This window comes from Schistocerca piceifrons, chromosome X (genome assembly GCF_021461385.2).
Source record: "Schistocerca piceifrons isolate TAMUIC-IGC-003096 chromosome X, iqSchPice1.1, whole genome shotgun sequence".
Taxonomy (NCBI): Eukaryota; Metazoa; Arthropoda; class Insecta; order Orthoptera; family Acrididae; genus Schistocerca; species Schistocerca piceifrons.
In genome coordinates, this window is record NC_060149.1 from 623,232,353 (window position 1) to 623,252,431 (window position 20,079).

General features: G+C 42.7%; 1 protein-coding gene and 1 non-coding gene across 2 annotated transcripts in view; both read right to left on the reverse strand.

Annotated features, from left to right (window-relative positions):
- LOC124722558 (cytosolic carboxypeptidase 6) overlaps positions 1-20,079 on the reverse strand; it is a 551,886-nt gene that overhangs the window by 180,977 nt on the left and 350,830 nt on the right. The window lies entirely within an intron of this gene.
- Positions 3,198-3,272, reverse strand: Trnat-ugu. Its single transcript has one exon. It is a non-coding gene; the product is annotated as a tRNA-Thr (tRNA).

Here is a 20,079-nt window from a genome sequence, read left to right on the forward strand (position 1 = left end):
TGTTTACGAACTATCATCAATAAAGAAATAAAAAGGTTTTTTTTCTTTTTTATTAGACTTCAGATTATAAGAAATCAAGTAAAGTATCACATAAACTCAGTGTTACTTAAATTCCATAAAAAGTTAGAAATTTATGAATGTGATTAGGTATCGATACTTTTCTAGTACCGGTAAGAGTATTATCGCTACTCATTTGAGTAGGTATCGATATTTTGACGGTTTTGTAACATCCGCAAGGAAGAGCCTGTGACGCACTGACCAGTATATACGTGAGAGCTGTGACAGTGGATAACACTGGTCCGTATTTATAAAGCTACCTTGTGTGTTATGTGTATACTGCTTTTGAATGTGCTATTTAATTCGATCAGTTTAAATTGTCTGTCTCTGACTGCGATAACGCGAGCTCACGAATTCTTCTACTTTTTTCCATTATACGGTTTATGTTTCCAGACTGTTTACAAATATCATTAGTAAACCGAGATAGAACACTATCGGCATGCTAACTAAACTCGTGAATATCATAGATCACCTCTTCTGAAATCGTTTTTAAACACACTAAGATCTCATAGGACGTAGGCAGAAAAGGAAATGAATAAATAATGTGTCATGGTTGATCGATGACACTGTTGCTTATGCTGTCGATATTGACGTCATGGTTTATGTAGCCTACAGAGCAGAGCTGGAAGTGTGGGGCAATAAAGTGCTTTAGTTCATGCTGGAACGCTGCATGTACAATAAATTCATGCTGCATATGACTATGTACTCTTTCTGAAAGGGAATATCTATATCAACGGAAATCAGATACATAATCTCAGGCCCAGTGCCCTGAAACTTAATCGTAATGAAATATTTCTCGGACACAGCAAAAGAATGGTTCAAATGGCTCTAAGCACTACGGGACTTAACATCTGAAGTCATCAGTCCCCTAGACTCAGAACTACTTAAACCGAACTAACCTAAGGACATTACACACATCCATGTCCGAGGCAGGATTCGAACCTGCGACCGTAGCAGCAGCTTTGTTCACGACTCAAGCGCCTAAAACCGCTCGGCCACAACGACCGGCTTCGGACACAGCAGTGGTCGATGAAAGTGAACACAGTGTCAGTCGGGATCCTATTGAAATGGAACGTGTGCAAGCTGGCGGCTATACTCTGCACGTGAACCAAGAGAGAACAACAGTAAAGATGTGCCCAGCAGGTAAACGTTCTAGACGGTTAAATGTGAAACGTGAGCAACAGATTCTTTGGGAGGTGGATGAATGTTTCTATTTCGAATGAAGATTAGATACAGAAGGAAGATGCAACAAGGACACGAAATCCATCGAGACAAAGAGTCATCGAAATTCTGCCAATGTCCTTGTAATTGACCTGCAGACATATAAAGTGTAAAAGACACCCTGTCAAAAATAATTTCACGATGACGACTTTCTTGGCTAAATATTTCGGCGCTATATCAGTCCCGTGTTCGGTTCTCTAAGTGGGGGCCACTCAGAAGAGCCTTACCAGAAGGACGCAGAATAAAACTGACGTTTTAAAAATCGGCACATAGAACGTTAGAATTACGGATATGGCAGATAAATCGAACAATCTAAATATACAGAGTGATTCAAAAAGAATACCACAACTTTATGAATTTAAAACTCTGCAACGACAAAAGGCATAGCTAAGCACTATCTGTCGGCGAATTAAGGGAGCTATAAAGTTTCATTTAGTTGTACATTTGTTCCCTTGAGGCGCTGTTGACTAGGCGTCAGCGTCAGTTGATGCTAAGATGGCGATCGCTCAACAGAAAGCTTTTTGTGTTATTGAGTACGGCAGAAGTGAATCGACGACAGTTGTTCAGCGTGCATTTCGAACGAAGTATGATGTTAAACCTCCTGATAGGTGGTGTATTAAACGTTGGTATAAACAGTTTACAGAGAATGGGTGTTTGTGCAAAGGGAAAAGTTCTGGACGGCCGAGAACGAGTGATGAAAATGTAGCACGCATCCAGCAAGCAACTGTTTGGAGAGTCCTACGAAAAAGGTTAGTTGTGAAACCTTATCGTCTGAAATTGGTTCAAGCACTGTCTGCAGCTGATAAGATTAAAAGAATCGATTTCTGTGATTTTATCCTTGCTCAAATGGAAACAGATGAATCTTTCGTTTCAAAGATTGTGTTTAGTGATGAAGCAACTTTCCACGCTAACGGGAAAGTCAACCGTCACAATGTCTGTATATGGGGCACTGAGAATCCGCGGGAAACAACTCAGTATGAACGTGACTCGCCTAAGGTGAACGCTTTCTGTGCCATTTCAGCCAATAAAGTTTTTGGTCCCTTTTTCTTCGAAGGTGCTACTGTAACTGGACTACAGTATCTGGAGATGTTAGAGAATTGGCTGTTCCCTCAGCTCTAACAAGAACCACAACAATTCATATTTCAGCAGGATGGAGCGCCACCACATTGGCACTTATCTATCCGTAACTACCTGAACGTCAACTACCCGAAGCGATGGATCGGCCGCCAGGCAGCCCGTGACAGAGCACTTCATCACTGGCCTCCAAGAAGCCCTGATCTTACCCCCTGCGATTTTTTCTTGTGGGGGTATGTTAAGGATATGGTGTTTCGGCCACCTCTCCCAGCCACCATTGATGATTTGAAACGAGAAATAACAGCAGCTATCCAAACTCTTACGCCTGATATGCTACAGAGAGTGTGGAACGAGTTGGAGTATCGGGTTGATATTGCTCGAGTGTCTGGAGGGGGCCATATTGAACATCTTTGAACTTGTTTTTGAGTGAAAAAAACCTTTTTAAATACTCTTTGTAATGATATATAACAGAAGGTTATATTATGTTTCTTTCATTAAATACACATTTTTAAAGTTGTGGTATTCTTTTTGAATCACCCTGTATAGATGAATAGTTAGCTTGGAAAATGCTAGTGAAATGATGCAGGAGGAGGACAGTTATTTATTAGCTAATGCTTATCGAATATCATAAAAATCATCAGTGAATTGTGTACAGATACTGGCATCGTCATGAGTAGGGCGGTAGGTAACGTAGTTAGTTGCCATGAATAATAGAGTGGTCCAGTCATTCGTCTGACGACAGAAATAAGCCAACATCAACAACCATTGCATAGGTTACAATGAAATGAACACCCTTAGCTACTTACAGGCGTTGACACACGTCAACGGGGACAGATGTAAATGCGTGCCCCGACCGGGACTCGAACCCGGGATCTCCTGCTTACATGGCAGACGCTCTATCCATCTGAGCCACCGAGGGCACAGAGGATAGCGGGACTGCAGGGATTTATCTCTGGAACGCCTCCCGCGAAACCCACATTCTCAACGTATTGTTCCGCACTACATTCGTAGTGCCCCCACCCATTATACTCTTTACTCGCGGCGCGTTGCCGATTCCCGCAAGAGTTCGGGCACTGTTTGCGCATTCCCACAGAAGAAGAAGATGGTCAAGTCGCCGGTGAGCCTTAACTATATGACCGAAAGAACAGGTACCATCGTAGTATATGTATTGTATAGGTTTGCATACTTAGATCACCTGCTGTTGATGAGGAAATAGATGGAATGTATGAGGAAATAAAGAAAATGGATAATGTATCTGACGAAAGGTTAAAACTCTATTGTTATAAGTTAATGGAAAGTAACTACATGAGAATGGCGGAGAGGAATGAAACGAGAGAGTGGCATCTGTAACTGCACTACGTTAAACATTTGAAGTATCAATTTTTCGAAAACCGTCAATTGTCTCCCACTGCAACGCATAAGTTTGAAATTTGGCTCAGAGGCGCCTGTAACTTTTCTCTGTAACAATACAAAAGTGTGACGGCCTGTGACGTCACCCTCGTGCTCGGCGACGGTATCTACAAAAGGACCAGAGCTCAAAAGTTTACGTGAGGTACAAGGTATGTTACTGATGTCACAGGGGTATCAAAATTCAACACAGTTCTTTGCAACGCCATGGTGGACGTGTCACACGATGCGTAGGTTGCCTCATCCCCTCCTACCCACATTTCACCCCTGTCTTTGACGCTTCTGCGTTGAAGGTCAGAGCAGTGAGGCCCAACATTGAAATCAGATCGATTTCTTATGAGTGGCCGAGGAAAACATTCTGACACACAGACGACCAGAACTGACAAAAAAAGGTCGTGGGAAATGGCATAAAGGGCGTCAGCGAAACCACACTTTCCTGTGGGGTGTTGATTCCCAGGCATTTCGCACTCGAAAACAGTATTTCGCAGTGTTTTGAGCAACTGTGCGACGTTCTTAACAACTTTTGACACTGCTGACACCGATGACACCCCTCAAACGATTGAACCCTTCTATTAGGACATCGTGAGTTGCAAACGATATTGAACGTTATTAGACCACTTTGAAGAGCAATGTGATGCCAGACGGAGTGGCCGAGCGGTTAAAGGCGCTACAGTCTGGAACCGCACAACCGCTACGGACGCAGGTTCGAATCCTGCCTCGGGCATGGATGTGAGTGATGTCCTTAGGTTAGTTAGGTTTAAGTAGTTCTAAGTTCTAGGGGACTTATGACCACAGCAGTCGAGTCCCATAGTGCTCAGAGCCATTTGAACCAGCAATGTGATATCAGTTTTGGCTCTTGTGTACAGGATGGAACGTCTAGGGATCATTCGAAACTATTCGAACATATCTGAAAGTGATCCTAAGCAGCGAAGAGTGCTTATGTTTTTTCTAGCCCACGTGTTTGTCACCCTCCTGTTCCGTGAAAACAGAGGGCTTCGGCATTGACACACGCATGAATAAAACGGCGAATGGTCTCTCTAAGATCACCCAGTTTGGAACCACTCTCAGTGCCATCCACCCACCTTTGTTGTGAAAGTTGAAAATTACACACAGAATCCATGATGAGAGTCCTAGGAAACCTGCAAGCAGTATACGCCGCCGGCCTTGCGCCTACTAGTAGTTCACCCGGATTCGGGGAGGGGGGGGGGGGTGTCAAAGGTGTTGCCTGTCAGCAAGCATCTGGGACTTCGTCAGAGGTTGTCTCTGTTAACACACATTTTTAAATAGCTCAACAAAAGCGGGTGAGAGGCACCGATGGTTTTTTCAAACTGGGGAGAGGGGGGGGTTCAGAAGGCCCTTTGCGTTTTGCATGTGCATGTCTCAATATCACACCTATCTGTGCTCATGACACAGGATGGCGCAAAACCGTACATCTGAAAACATATAAGCACCCACTGCTGTTTCTGATCAGTTTCAAATTTTGTCGAGTAATTTTGAACGATCCATAGGCCTTCCACCCCGTACACAAGAGCCAAAACAGAGTTTGCACTTCCCTTCAAAGGTGTGCGATCACCTTCAATATGGTTGGTGGCCCACGATGTCATTATACTAAGATTGAATCGTCCGAGCGTTGTCATTAGTGTTAAAGGTTGTCAAGAACGTCGCGTTGTTGCTAATCGAACTGCAAGCTGCTGTTTTCACCGCGAAGTGCCTGGGAATCGACATCACCCTTTGTACCACCCTGTGAGGCCTTTTTGTGTCGATTAAGATCGGTTAAAGTTCTCCTCGGCCACCCGTAGGAAACTGGCCACATTTCGAAGTTGGGTCTCGCGGTTCTGACCTCCATCGCTGAGGCGTCAGAAACAATTGGTGAAATTTGGCTAAGAGAGGGTATGACGACCTTCTCACGTGACACATCCACGGTGGCGTTGGGCGTAATTGTGGTGAAATCTCGTGCCATTGTGACATCATTTACCCACCATTTACCTCCCATAAACGTTTGAGCTCTGGCCTTTATTTTCCTCGTGTATCGACACTTTGTTGTCTAAGGTGTCGCCGAGCATGAGGGAGACGTCGCAGGGCACCACGCTTTTGCAACATTACAGAGGAACGTTGTAGGCATCTTCGAACCAAATTTAGAACTCTAAAATCGCATTAGGAGACGAAAAGATCGTTTCAAAAAAGTGATCCTAGAACTGTGCTGCGCATTGTGTTAGTAGGTTCCAAGTGAACTAGTGAACACTTTCTTTGAAAAGCAGAGAAGACCAAAGTGTAGTTTGGTAAAAGCAGAAGTCACACGAAGATATGAATTTTTAGACTCTGCCATGTTTAGAGAGAGATTTTGTAATCAAATTGTGGACTGCAAAGAATACCCAAGTGAAGACATAAACTTAGATCATAACCTAGTTACGATGATCAGTAGACTTAAATTCACGGCTATAGCCGATTACGACTACACACCGAAATGGATCTCCGAAGATGGACGAAGGTGACATTGATTACTCAAGAAGCTTTCGAGTTTGCAGAGGAAGGAAGTAAACGTAATAACCTGAAGAAGAGTTAGGATAAATTATAACAGTATGCTTAGGACTAAAATCAACGGAAAATCAGAATGAATGAGAGGAGCATGTAAAAATGTTACCAGGTATATGAATAATTGAAAAATAGACATGACATACCGGATGGTTAAAGATAAGTCTGAGGAAGCAAATGTGTTATGTTGCGAGATTTTATTTTTAAAAAATTAATAAGTACTTCAGGTTTGTCAGAGGACTCCGTAGCTGCCATAGATTGCCAGAATGGTAACATTTTGTCACACTGACAGTCAAGTCCAAGACTCAGGGGACTAGATAGCTAACACTGACGTGCACACAAACCAGATATCCATCCTCACGAGACGCAGCGCCGTCGGCACAAAGGACGGTCTGGTGAACGTGATTTTGCGCTCACGGTCCTCTCGAGCAGCGATTTACGGCTTTGTGTGGCTCGCAAACAATACAATTTGTTCACGAAAATAACGGACGAAAAATTCCTACATTAACTCTACTGAAACTCACATTTCCTTCGTCGTCCATATCTAGTCATTTTGTTCTGCCTATGGTACGCGTAACTATAAACGTCAGTATCCGTGAACATGTCATAAGACCAAGGGAAACATAATTTCCACTCAGTAAGGACTATTTTCATAACATCGAGTATTACAGAAATAATTTCAATCAATTTTTCAAAAATGTCCCACAAACTTTTAGAAAACGTTAAGGTGAAAAAAATAAATACACTCCTGGAAATGGAAAAAAGAACACATTGACACCGGTGTGTCAGACCCACCATACTTTCTCCGGACACTGCGGGAGGGCTGTACAAGCAATGATCACACGCACGGCACAGCGGACACACCAGGAACATCGGTATTGGCCGTCGAATGGCGCTATCTGCGCAGCATTTGTGCACCGCCGCCGTCAGTGTCAGCCAGTTTGCCGTGGCATACGGAGCTCCATCGCAGTCTTTAACACTGGTAGCATGCCGCGACAGCGTGGACGTGAACCGTATGTGCAGTTGACGGACTTTGAGCGAGGGCGTATAGTGGGCATGCGGGAGGCCGGGTGGACGTACCGCCGAATTGCTCAACACGTGGGGCGTGATGTCTTCACAGTACATCGATGTTGTCGCCAGTGGTCGGCGGAAGGTGCACGTGCCCGTCGACCTGGGACCGGACCGCAGCGACGCACGGATGCACGCCAAGACCGTAGGATCGTACGCAGTGCCGTAGGGGACCGCACCGCCACTTCCCAGCAAATTAGGGACACTGTTGCTCCTGCGGTATCGGCGAGGACCATTCGCAACCGTCTCCATGAAGCTGGGCTACGGTCCCGCACACCGTTAGGATGTCTTCCGCTCACGCCCCAACATCGTGCAGCCCGCCTCCAGTGGTGTCGCGACAGGCGTGAATGGAGGGACGAATGGAGACGTGTCGTCTTCAGCGATGAGAGTCGCTTCTGCCTTGGTGCCAATGATGGTCGTATGCGTGTTTGGCGCCGTGCAGGTGAGCGCCACAATCAGGACTGCATACGACCGAGGCACACAGGGCCAACACCCGTCATCATGGTGTGGGGAGCGATCTCCTACACTGGCCGTACACCACTGGTGATCGTCGAGGGGACACTGAATAGTGCACGGTACATCCAAACCGTCATCGAACCCATCGTTCTACCATTCCTAGACCGGCAAGGGAACTTGCTGTTCCAACAGGACAATGCACGTCCGCATGTATCTCGTGCCACCCAACGTGCTCTAGAAGGTGTGAGTCAACTACCCTGGCCAGCAAGATCTCCGGATCTGTCCCCCATTGAGCATGCTTGGGACTGGATGAAGCGTCGTCTCACGCGGTCTGCACGTCCAGCACGAACGCTGGTCCAACTGAGGCGCCAGGTGGAAATGGCACGGCAAGCCGTTCCACAGGACTACATCCAGCATCTCTACGATCGTCTCCATGGGAGAATAGCAGCCTGCATTGCTGCGAAAGGTGGATATACACTGTACTAGTGCCGACATTGTGCATGCTCTGTTGCCTGTGTCTATGTGCCTGTGGTTCTGTCAGTGTGATCATGTGATGTATCTGACCCCAGGAATGTGTCATTAAAGTTTCCCCTTCCTGGGACAATGAATTCACGGTGTTCTTATTTCAATTTCCAGGAGTGTATATAGGATACAGTAGGACACAAACCCTCCAACGATTTACCGTTCACTTCAGTACATGATGCTTCCATTTACTACGCTATGCTGCAGCTTCCTGGTTACTGAAGACGTATTTTATAACTATATTGTAATGACTTTAATCGCCGAAATCTTATTAAGTGACATTTAATTGAAACAAATCTTAACAAGAACCATCCATTTTTCATGAATCTTCAATGTGCCACAATCTTAACACGGCTTACTTTCGCAACACTCGAGTTGTAATGTTAAAGTAAGTAAACACGAAAATTCTTAAATCATCAATATGACGTTTCCAGTTTCATTACAACAAATCATACCAATAACGATTCGTTCTCGTGATATTGAATGTGCTGGTGCTTAGAACAGCATATATTCGTAGACTATAACATAAAACGAATCGTATATGGGCTTCTACTGAACGCAACAAATACAAAATGAAATGTATTCGTATTTGCGAAAATCGACAACTACTAGCTTTATCGTAGAATGTTGCATTGAAAATTGGTGCCGGACCGGAACTCTAACCCGAATTTCCACTTGTCGAGAGTCATTGTCTTGCCAGTAGGCTATCGGAGCACGCCCCACAGCCACACCCAGACTTCATATGTCGTCAGCCTTGTGTCTAGAATCTGTACTCGTACATCCCTTACAGGCGAGTCATATTCAAGTTGCTTTCTAGGTATCAGCGGATGTATGTCCGAAGGAGCATTGCACCGTACTTCCGAATAACACAAACACTTTAATATCGTAAGCAATCACAATACCATTAGGCAGCATTGATGTGAAGTCTAGTAACATAGCTCATTCCCAATCTTTACATTATAATTGATGTGATATGGTGAATTACAAGTATCTGAATGAGATTTGGCCATTTTGACCTGTTTTATTTACGAAAATAATTGAAAATGACTATACAGCAGAAACTGTCCATTGATGAAAATAAAATAAATGTATTATCTACTTCAGCCAAAGATAACCAGCGTGCTAATGTTGTCATGCAGACAGTTCACAATTTTACACAGTAAATCACTGTTTTCATTTGATATCAGTCCCTCCGTGAAAGCTAGAGTACATCTTGGCTATTGTGTTTAGTCCGATATTCAGCCAGCGTGGTGTCGGTAGCGAGCAGGAAAAGTTCCGGAGAGAAAGTGGAGACAGAGCGCGATGCAGATTTAGTTCTTGCCCTGCCAGCAGCTTTTACTGATGTTATCGGAAACCAATACTCTCATTGTAGAGGTATCTTATATACTTTCCCCTTTCTTGATTCCCTGGAAGTTGCGTGTCTTTGCTTTTTGCTTCGGCATGCGCAGGTCGGCGTCTTCCCGCTGTGTCAGCTATACGTTTCGTCCTTGAGATGGATCCGATCAGCTCTCTACTGACTCATAAAACTTTCACATTGCTCTATAACACTATACAAAAAACGAGGTCAAGATACTTGATATTTATGAAGTACTTTCACTTTATTTTTAATCTGCTGCCGAATACTTAGTTCTCCTTTGCATTTCATGATGCGAAAGGGAACATGTTTCTATTACGACTGGACTTCACTGTCAAATCTGGCTACTCAAAACCCTTTCATCTATTATTTTTCATGTGTCTTCATATCAAAAAGTGCGTTTAGTATGACAGCTGCATTAATAATGCAGGAGACTGTGGAACTGATATGCTTAAAAAGAGCACAACAGCAACAACAGGGAAAGCTATCCACATTTTTATTAAAAAAGTACTACAATTCCTAATGAAATGTTAATGTAAAGAAAACAAAGTGTCTTTCTGTTTCGCTTCTGATAAGGAAACATTCATTTCTTTACTGTATTTCAACAAAAATTTCAAATGTGTGTGAAATCTTATGGGACTTAACTGCTAAGGTCATCAGTCCCTAAGCTTACACACTACTTAACGTAAATTATCCTAAGGACAAACACACACACCCATGCCCGAGGGAGGACTCGAACCTCCGCCGGGATCAGCCGCACAGTCCATGACTGCAGCGCTATAGACCGCTCGGCTAATCCCGCGCGGCTACTTTATATCTGTAAAATATTTGGGCTAACTGGCAGTAATGAAATGCCAGTTACTCGGTCGTGCAGATTTAAAATTTTGGAAAAGGGTATTATAAAAAATTTGAAATATGACGGGTATGTACACTACAATTGGAAGAATATAGTGCTCCTACAACAGTAATGACCCTAATGGCGTTATCAGCATTTCGTGATAACGTACTGTAAACTGTAACGAGATCGTCAGAAATCTGGACAGCCAGACTTGGGTGTGATTACTTCGTAAAGCGCGTGTCTCCTGTACATTAACAAGGGAAACATTTTGTGGGCGTGTTCAGAAGGTGGTGACTGTAGTGATAATGATGATAATAATGACTACATTGATGATTATGATGATGATGATGATGATGATCATGATAGGGATGAAGATTATTACCATACTAGCCTCAGTGGAATTAATGCACTTCTATTTGCGAGTTGGTCGAGAGATGTCAATATTCCAGTTTCACGACCAGTTCCATGTTTTATGGTTGGGGAATAGGGTCCTGTACGGGGAGACAAATTTGATACATTGTTTGTAAGCATAATTTAGACGTGTGAATTCGATGTGACATAAATTTGGGAGGTCATTGAAACATCCCCCAAGCTGCGACTAAGCCATGTCTCCGCAATATCCTTTCTTCCTAGAGTGCTAGTTCTGCAAGGTTTCGCAGGAGAGCTTCTGTGAACTTTGGAAGATAGGAGACGAGGTACTGGCAGAACTGAAGCTGTGAGGACGGGTCGTGAGTCGTGCTTGGATAGCTCAGGTGGCAGAGCACTTGCCCACGAAAGGCAAAGGTGCCGAGTTAGAGTCTTGGTCTGGCTCACAGTTTTAATCTGACAGGAACTATCAATGTTAATGGTGTTAACACTGTCTTATTCTATAAGGGGTTAAGAAAGATAGCTTCGCCTCAGGCACTGTGATACGATCACTGTCATGTCTTTACTTTTTTGCCAGAACTTTTTCCATCAATTCGGTTTTAGTAGAAGAAATAAATGATAACTAGCGGCCGTGGTGAGAAAATTCTTATTGTTATTTCAGTTTCAGGAGAGTAGTTAGATTCGAGTAATAACCATTGAACGTACTGATTTTATTCGTTACAGTATAGTTTAAACCTGAAGTCGATCGATTTTGCGCCACGTGGGACGATCGGGGAGTAAGAGGAATCCGAATGTGTGGTGGTGAAACAGCAGGTGGGGAAGCGGCAGCTTGAAACGTTTAGGGGGACACAAGTCCTAACATCGCTCCAATTCGTAGAACAGGAAAAACCTCTCATAGTTGCTCTTTCCACCAGCTATGATCACCAAATCTAGAATACAGGGTCCTGCACAGGATTCTGCGTGACGTGTGAGCCGCGTCGAGATGCGCAGTTGAGAGCTGGGAGATATCTTCTAAAAAGGGTGCGCAATCCATCAGGAAGTTTCTTACTTGCATCCCAGTAACTAATTATCACAGACGGATAAGAATGACGGACGGAAAGTGGAAAATAATTACACAGTCATGAACAACTTAACTAGAGAAATCTGCCTTATACTGTAAGGCACAAACTTTCTTCCTGGCGACAGAGGGGATGAGAAGCGCCAGTTTAATTTATTCTAGTTCAGCTATACTGCAAGTCTATAGACCATTATTGCCATCTATCGGAATAATTCGGAGGGGACCAGGTTAACTAAAGGAGCACCCTTTCATAGAAAAAATTTGGCAATATGTTGCCCGTTTACGTGATGTATACATAGCTACGTTCAAACTCTGTCTCTGTCTCTCTCTCTCTCTCTCTCTCTCTCTCTCTCCCCCTCCCCTCCCACCCTCTCCATCTAATACACACGCGCGTTACATGGTCACACATTCAGATATTTTTCTGTGGAGTATAATAAGTTGTCAAGCAGATGTTGTTGAAGTTTGTGTTTGAAGTTACTTTTAGTATTTATTATATTCTTTACATTACTTGATAGGTGGTGAAAGATTTTTATGACTGAATACTTTGCTTCTTTCTGTGCCACACTAAGGACGAGTCAAGGATAGTATGCGTCATTTCCCTTTCTTATTTTATATTTATGAATCTTATTTCTGTTTGTCAGTTGGATTTAGCTGATGACAACATACTTCGTGAGGAAGTAAATGTACTTTGACGATGTTGTATGACGAGCAGTTTAAGACCATATCTGCAAAAGGTTCTACAGAAGACACTGCATGTTATCCTTATTACAAGTTTCTCTGCAAAAAACACTTGCTATTTCAATGACAATTTACCTCAGAATATGATGCCGTAAAACATTAGGGATGAAAATAAGGAAACTTTTGTCAATTTATTACATTTTCAACTCCAAATCTCAGATGTTTAAGAACATTTGTAATAGGCGACTTTAATTTCTGGTTATTATCAGTGCAAACACTTAGGAAATTAGAAAAAAATGTGAACGTATTTTATTTACCCACTAGCATTATTTACAGTGGTGTGCTCAGGCCTTGTGGAACGCAGTGTTGCACATAGGAGGCTTCCAGAAGGAAACAGAGGTAAATTCACTTTTTCTCGAAAATGAAACCATTTTTTTCCCTGTGTTATCGTATATCGATTAGGCTCTTAAAACACGAGCAAAACAGCTTGTGTATGTCCTAATACCCCACCTGCAAAATAGGCTACAGGTTCAAAAGTCGGTGTATACATTTCTGATTGCAAAGCAAAACTGAGTACATCCAATGCATTAAAAAGTACCAGTTATTGGTGTACCATTAGGAAGACCCAGTATATAAGAAGGTTTGAAGATGCAGAAATCGCTTTGGACCCGTTATGCTTTTTGTACGAATAATGCTGCCTTCCCAGCTAGTTACTTCACGAACGTTAGTTTTGTGACTGTGTGTGGCTGTTTCGTCAAGTTGTCCCCACTGCACACTACCGTGAAATAAGAAACAGCAGCGAGCCGGCTATTACCTGGCCATTGTGCGTTTCCCTTGTCTTCGGTTGTTTGTGAGTGCAAGGAGAATGTTTTGAGAATGTTTTCAGTATATTTGTGTCGGATAAAATATGAAGAGTGCTTTATCATTTCTTCCATAATCATGGATTTTAGTGGTGGAATACGTGTTCAGCCCGTTCCGGGAAAGGCCACAAAAGTTTAGCAAACCATCCCGACTGGAAGAGGTACAAATCGTATAAGGTAACATTCAATCGACAAATTCCGTATACTGTGCGATTTCACTGCATCGAAATAATAAGTTTTAAATAGGTCAGTCAGGCAGAGACATAACAGCTAGGCTGGCTGAACATGAACGCAGCAGGAGGTTGCAGAATTATGACTCCGCATTTGCTGAGCATGTACTGAGTGAGGGTCACAACTACCAGCCAGTGTCCCATGTACATCCCTTAGCAAGCAAAGGCCACAAACTCAACCTCTTGGAAACCCTGGAAATTGACAAATATCTTGCTCGTAGTCCAAATCTAATCCTAAATGACCAGACACAGCTCAACGCTTCCCCTTACTTAAACTTCATATAATCATCTCTGCTGTTCATTACCTCCAACACTGTCTGTTCCAACATTTTTCTGTATTCATTAAGTTCTTTTATTTTAATGAAGTTGTCTATGGATTCCATAAAAACTGTAGTTTCAATTGTTAAGGCTTTCTTTTAACTGGTACTTATATTACTGTCGGTGTTTAATACTTCTTGTAGTTGTCTGATCAAATATTATTTATATTTTACTTGGTACATTTATTTAATGCAAACTGTTACACAGCCACAGTTTTGAATATAATATTAATGTTTATCCTGTTTGCTCCTTTTGTATTTGTATATTGTTCAGCTTTTTTACTTTTTAAAATGCAGTACCACCACATTCTCCATGATTTAATTTACTGTATATTCCCTCAAACTCCTCAATTTTCCTGCATTTATGTATTTCTGTTCATCTTACTGAAATTGCTTAAGTTGCTTATTTATTCTGTAGCTCCATTGATAGTCGCTTCTTCTTTTAATTGGTTTCTGTATCACTCTCCATGTTTTATACCTCCTGAAGCAGCCTTGCCAAGTACTAATTTTATTTTATTTTATTAGTTTTCTTTGTTGATATAAACGGTTATGTAGACATGCTGTTTCTATTTTGTGTTACGATTTCCTGTCTACTCCACTTTTATTTACTTACTGTTAGATATTTTACTTTTTCATTGCACCATCACCACACTGTCAAAGATGCTACTTACTGTATCTATCTGCTTCAACCTAGATGTGTAACTTCTCTTCCCATGTTGCTTACAAGCATTGTAACTTCTTTGGTGACAATACTCAGCAAATGTCTGAAGATGGCCTTGTAAGCCGAAAACCGGTTAACACAATAAAAATAATACTGTAGAACAAAAGCATACTGGTGCTTTTCATTTATTAATAAGAACTTCATTATCAGCATAACTATAACCAATAATTTAGGTTCAAATGGCTCTGAACACTACGGGACTTAACTCCTAAGGTCATCAGTCCCCTAGAACTTAGAACTACCTAATCCTGACTAACCTAAGGACATCACACACCTCCATGCCCGAGGCAGGATTCGAACCTGCGACCGTAGCGGTCACCCGGTTCCAAACTGTAGCGCCTAGAACCGCTCGGCCACTCCGACCGGCCCAATAATTTAGGCTGTAATGTGTTAGAGTCTTCAGCAGTTTCTTTCTAACCCTTGGTTATTGTAGAGTACTGTTGCATGGTGTCTCATCTCCATATTCAGCAATAAAAATATTTGTGGACCTTAACATATTTGTTTGTCACCTTGATGTCGACTCCTTTTTTTTGTGTCATTTGCGGCTGGATGCGGTGCTGAAAGCGCTGTGTACGTCACGGCTGGCCTGACAAGACAACTCCAAACACAGATTGAATCAGAAGTGATGCCGCTATCCATCTGTAGACGGCTGTAGTGCTTGGGCAGCTGACGTTACTGCCTCAAACCTCTCCGCAGCGCCTCGGTAAAGTGCGAGACCTGTTACAACACTGCGGACAGCGAGGCGACGAGTGTGGCCAGGTCTTCATTAGCCACGGAGAATGATGGGGTGCGGCAGGGCGCGGCGTTGTCGCAGACGTCATTAGCGCTTGCATTACTGACGCCTGTCGTGGTGATGGTGTCTTCGTCAGGGTGGTGGATTTTCCTCCTGGGGAGTTGATGTCTGTGTTCTTCATGCGTTCTCGCCCTTGCAAGCTTCTTTGGGCGTCCGCGCCGTGTTCTGCTGCCCCACGATGTGAATCTGTAGGTTGCCGTCGTGTGTTCATTTCTAGCGGAGTTCCTTAGCCTCGCGGCGTCTGTGCACATGGCTGAGGATGTCGGACAAAGCAGTTAGACTTCTTGAATGGGACTCTGCGTTGGCGGGCTACTGCGGCCTTAAACGTTTCATAGTCACGGTAGCTCTCGACGTGCGGACACAATTCTTGTACTTGGAAGGCTGCGTCTTGGGTAGCGGTCAACTTTTGCTAGCGTGTTCGTCCGGCTAGATTACTTACGCCTCTGGGAAAGTACAGTGGGATGCCACATTTCCCACCCTTTGTCAACGGAAGCAATAGGGTGAGCCCTTCTTGTAGACTTTCTACAGCGACGTAGTGTCGGCCACGCTCTTTACTGAAGAGAGCCTCTTGTTTTCCTTGTTCATATTATCGATCACCATGAGTGAAGGTGACTATCTGCGTCTTAGTGGATTTAATGCGAGTCACTGTGCGCACAATAAATCCGATGCCCTCTAGGACTTCTTTTACGAACTCAGGGTCTGGGCAGTTTGGGAAGCTCTTTAAGGCCGCCTTGATTAGATAGCCGGGAATAACGCCACAAGTGTAAAAAGGAGGCGAGAGATCCGTCTCTTGGCTTATGATTTTCCTGTGGATTTCGACATTTCATAGTTGGACTCGCGTATTATCTTCTGCTGCCCTCACAGTGAGGATGACTGTTTGAGACAATGCACGAATCCTTTGTAGTCCTTCTTAACCTCCATGATGAAGAGTGGAAGCCAATGCTCAGACCGCCTGGCAGGGAGTGCCGAGTGGGAGTTGGCACGTGTACTGTGGACTGGTTTTCAAGCTTCCTCTGTTTCACCTTCAGTGGTTGATATCAAACGGCGACTGGGGTGATGGTTCTCTCTTCTGTGGTCAGAATTTTCGGTTGATGAGTAAAATTTCTAAGGTCTAAAGTCACAGTTACCTCACCGTATGAGTACATTGAAGTGTTCTAGGATCACGGAATAGCTCTCCAGTTAGGAATAGATAATGACAATAAGTTTTGGAAGGATGCAGTTGCTGTTGTCATTAAGCCACCTAGTCAGTGGCCCTTCAGATTTGACCCTTTAAAACGAACTGTGATCGCCAGAAGCAACCATAGAAACGTACTAGAAACAGGGGAAGTGGTGTATAGAATGGACGCCGGTGAAGGAAGAGGGATATGGAGACGATGTAAAGCCTACTCTTCCCTGGAACCACATGCTATCCGAATTGGTTGAGCCTTAAAGGAAGCAAAAGCGAGGGAAGTTGAATTCCTGATCAAAAAAAGTTTGGGGCGGAGTTGTGAAGTAAACGAAAATCTTACTGTCTGTAGAAGAGTACAATCGACTGTCAAACAGCTGTGAACAATACAAAACGTGGATTCAGACGTTGAAATTCATCCAGAAGCGGGACAGGGCAGAGCTTGTAAGCTTGTGTCATTTTACTACTTTCAGACTTTTGTTTAAGGTAATGTACTTTGTAGTCAAAGACAATTGTAGACATTAAATCGTTTTCTTTTCTCCTTTGTACCAGTATTAAGGCGTCTCTTTACTGTTATGTAATTAATAACGTATGTACATCTATCTCTACAGAAGAAAAGTTATGTAGATCCTTTGGAGCAAATGTAAAACAAGTGACTCCCAAATATTATAGGTTATAACTGGTAAAAGGAAAGCCGAATAGCGCACGGATTGTCAGAAATATACTCGTTAGGTAAACATAAATCTATGATGAAAAGGACTTTCGAATATCTCCCATAGGAAGGAAGTAAGAAATTCTCTTGCGTTTCCTGAAAATTTTTTGTGGAGCACTCACTGCATTTTGCCTCTATACGCCTCGTATTTAGTTCTTTTTAAACTGAGTGACAGGCCATTTACACAGAACTGATTATTAATTATCAACAAAATTTTGTTTTTATTTTCAGGTCCTCAAATTCCTCCGTTAGATTTGATTATAATACTTGCATCAGAAACGATTAATATTTCCGTTTCTAGGACGTTTCAGGAAACACTGTTTCGTTTTGTTCACTTCCTGGGTTTCTTAATGAAACACTTTGTGTCGATTTAGTCACATAGGATGAAAACCAGTTACCAGATCTCTAGAATACTAATATTTGAATTTTACTAGGCATGGGGCTATCACTGGAGGGTCAAACGTTTGTTTTAAGTTTCGAAATATACCATTTCTTACTATATTGTCACTCAAAAATTCTATAATTTTTTTCATGAGATGAATGAAAAATTTAATATTTTGTATTACTATTGTCTCCTAAAATAAAAAACAAGATTAACTAAATTTCTGATTTCGAAATAGATGTGTTATGAGTCTTATTTTATGTAGGTTTATTGTGGTTCTTCTTCTTCTCTTCCAGTATCTTCAAAAAATATTTAAAAAGTGGGAGTCGCCTTATAAAGGAGTCCGAGAACAGCATATTTCAGTCTGCCTGGGAATACACTTTGTGATACTGATGTATTGGATACGTGACTGAATAAACTGCATATACAGGGTATTTCCGTAAGAACGAGCAAAAATTCAACAGGACATAGAGGATGCTCCACTCAACAATTTGAGGTAGGGAACCTGGGGTCGCACAAGTCAGCTTAAGGAGATAAAAGGAATAAATCACATTACAGTGTACGTTTTTTATTTACATTAGTTACACTTAACTGCAAACACCGTCATTCACGCAATGAACGCACCATTTGTACTGTAGCTCACAAAACGTTGTTTCCACCCCCCTCTCACGAACAGCAGAGTTTACGTTCTCCAAAACCTTTGCACGAACCTCAAGTAAACAAAACCTACATCATGACTTCCTAGTAATCAGGCTTGTGTTTGCTTCTTCGCAGTAAATAAAGAATGTACATGTAAATAAACAGCACAGTACCTGTAAATTTTAGTCCGCAGCTCGTGGTCGTGCGGTAGCGTTCTGGCTTCCCTCGCCCGGGTTTCCGGGTTCGATTTCCGGCGGGGTCAGGGATTTTCTCTGCCTCGTGGTGACTGGGTGTTGTGTGATGTCATTAGATCAGTTAGGTTTAAGTAGTCCTAAGTTCTAGGGGACTGATGACCATAGGTGTTAAATCCCATAGTGCTCAGAGCCATTTGAACCACGTGTAAATTTGTACGGATGTTAGTTTTAATTAAGCTGGAAAACAGTACGATAGACAAAGCGATAGACAAGTTTACTTCCATATCTCCTTAAGATGGCTTCTCCAATCCCAGGTTCCCTACCTCAAATTGTTCAGTAGAGCATTCTCTATGCCCTGTTACATTTTTTCACGCTCTTACGGATACACCATGTGTTTGCAGAACAGGGTTTCATTGGTTTAAATGAGATATTATCAACTGGGTGAAAGGGTTTGCTTTTAGGGAGTTAGTCACATTCTCAGTTTCCTTAGCAGAGCGTGGAGTAACTCTGATTTGACTGTATGTATGTGGCACTTCCTGTTACATGTCTTTATTTGCGTTATCTCTTGACTTGTCCACGCCAGTCTGTGGGATCCTTCCCGGAAGTAGTTATGAAAGACGTTGGCTGTGTTAGGTATCACTAGTTATGTCTGTCTTCTTTGACATACACATTCATTAATTGATATCCCAGTTTGTCCCGGAACTATTTCTTGTATATATGAAATTACAAAACCTTAATCATTAATGGCAGGTATTATATAGATATTTATTTTTACTTTTACTCAATTTTCTTAATACAGTAAAGTATTTCTTCAAAAATGAAATCTATCCTACTTCGTGTTTCGTCCGAACCATTTTGTACAGAGTGAACGTTAATAAAATCGACAAACTGCAGGGACGGCTTCCTGAATGGAAATGGTGGAAGAAAGGTGCTATGAACATGTGTTCGAAAATGCATCGTTGCCACGGTAGATGACGCTGACAAATGACAGTTCCTCTGACCATGTGGCTTGTGTTCATTGTGTGTCGCATGCTCTCTCACTGACGCAGCACTGTAAGCAGCAGAATGGTCTGGTACTCGTGTCGAGAACAAGCCGAGATGGTGTTTGTGTACGGCCAAGCACGTGGAAACTGCCGAGAGGCAGTACGTCTATGCTAAAACAAGCACTCTCACAGACCCCAACCACATCACACAACATTTATAGGCCTTTTTGGGCGTTTGTGTCATCGTGGGACTTTTCAGACAGACGAACGTGCAAGGGGTAGTGGATTGTGCATACAACAGATTGGGCGGACCGGATTCTACAGGATATTGAGACGTACCCTAGTACAAGCTGTAGGTAAGTGGCCCGCCAACATGGCGTAAGATAAGTACTATTATGTGTATACTGCATGACATTGCGTCCCATAGAGAGAACTCTGAACACCTGTTGTAAC